Genomic DNA, 2,220 nt, shown 5'->3' on the forward strand with positions numbered 1-2,220 from the left:
TGACCCCGGTGCTCTTTCCTGCCAAGGCAGGGGGTCGGACTAGATGATCTACCTAGGTCCCTTCCGACTCTAGCTACTATGAAACTATGCCTAAGAATTAGTAACAGTTTTATTAATTCTGATGCTACTTATAGTAATAAACAGAAGTAGGACAAATTAAATGGTATAAATGAGAGAACAAAAGGAGAAAACAAATTAGGCAGGGAGAGGGGGTTTTACAAAGACTCCTTTATCAAGTCATATAGACAAGGTGACTCTTGGAGTAAAATTGGAAGGAGTTTGCAGGGAGGGTCGAATGAAGACTGCTACCAGGCAATTGGTAGACATAAGACCTATTCTAAAGTCTACTGCACCTTACAAGTCCAATGGTGGTGACTTTACACTAAACTTATGACATTTAAGTCCATAACACTTGCTCCACACATACAGCCTCTCGCTGCTTCTTACTTCACAAGATTTTTTTGATTTTTTTTAGTGTATCAGGCTTGCCTTTCAGAGCTTGGGTTGAGTCCCAGGTGGAGCCCATCCACCAATCAGGAGGCAGCAAGAGAAATAACATCACACCCCTTTCCTGAGGGGAGGGGAAGAAGAGCTCTCCTGAACCTGATCGAAGACTGTAAACTGTGAGGTCCGGAAGACTTCAGGGATGGAGTCCTGGAGCATATAAAAGGAGCTGCATGCCCAGCATGAGGGAGATGGTTGAGGACTGAGAAGAGAGAAGAGCAGGGCTTAGAAGAGCTGAGGAGAGCTGCTCAGCAGGGTGTAGCAGTAGCCCAGGAAGAGCCCTGAAGACTTCTATCAGCAAGGAGCAGGGGATGGCTCCAGCAGTTAGGCTCTTGGTGCGCAGCACGGCGCATGGGGTCCAGACCCTGGGAGCTGCATGAGGCGGCTTGGGTCTGCAACCTCTGGCATGCAGCCAGAGACATGGTGCACAGAGCAGGATCTTTGGAGCCCTTGGAGTGGCCCAGGTCCTCAACTCCGGGAAGGAGTCTGGGAGCTCAGTGCAGGAGGCGCTGCATAGAGGGTGAGAGACCCTGAGAGCTGCTTGAGGTGGTTTGGGTCTGCAGCTGCTGACACAGGGTAGCAGCTCAGTGCAGACGACACTGCTCAGAGAGTCTGGGAACAGACCAAGCCCCAGTGTTGCACAAGGCTGTCCAGGCCTCCAACCCCTAGCACAAGGCAAAGCACCCACTACACACAGTGGTGCATGTGGCCCTAAGCCAGGACGGCAGCAGCAGAGTTGGGGCGGCAGGAAACCCCAGTGCAGAACAGAGCTCGACCTGGAGAACAAGAGGCAATCCTCTGGGACCGTGGAGTAGTAAGTTTCCCTGGAGAGAGGGTCCCCACAGAGGAGGGACCCCCCCAAGGGTTCCAAGGAGCACCATGTGGGATCTTCCTCTCCTTTTTCTTTCCCCCGCCTCCTTTCCTGTAGTGATATCTTGGGAGTGGGACCCCTGCCCTGGAAGGCACCCAGGTAGTCTAAGGACTGCTGATTATATTTGTGGACTGTGCTTTACAGTATATGTGAATAATTTGAAGTAATATTTTGTATATGAATAGAGTTATAAGGTTGCCCGATCAATATCCTTTGGTCTGGTTTGTTCTATTGTTCATCTTTATTTTAAATGATAAGTGGGGACAATTTTCTCTGAGATATTCAGAAGACTAAACCCTGGGTTATTGTAATATGAAAAGTGGCATGAGGTGTATGTGTGTGTGTGTGTGTGTGTGTGTATAAAAACAGGGTTTATTGTTTTGTAAATTTGTACTTACATATATAATCTATGTCCTTACCCTTTGGTGGTTTTGTTGTAATACTAAATCTGTATATAGTTAAGTAATTGATTGACTGGACCTGGCTCTATACGAAATGGAGGCAGTGCTGGGCTGTTGTGTCCCTCTGCAGCACACTGCCCTGCTAATAATTCCCTCAATTGGAGAGGGAAGTACAAACCTGTGTACACCTGGGCTGCATTAGTAATAAACCTTTTTCTATTATTTAGATGGCAAAGCTGGACAGGATGTTTGACTATCACCTATGTAGATTACAGCAGCCTCAGTTGCTTGCCTGATCCTTGCATGGGCAGAGCCATACAGATTGCAAACAAAAGATTTATTTCCTTTCCCGGAAAGTCGGGCCAGATCACCCCACTTTCTGAATCCCTCCAGTGAACTTCCTTTGTTTTCTGGTATCAGGTTAAAATTTCTTGCCCTTTCCAT

Source organism: Crocodylus porosus, unplaced genomic scaffold (assembly GCF_001723895.1).
Source record: "Crocodylus porosus isolate Cpor-Errol unplaced genomic scaffold, CroPor_comp1, whole genome shotgun sequence".
Taxonomy (NCBI): domain Eukaryota; kingdom Metazoa; phylum Chordata; order Crocodylia; family Crocodylidae; genus Crocodylus; species Crocodylus porosus.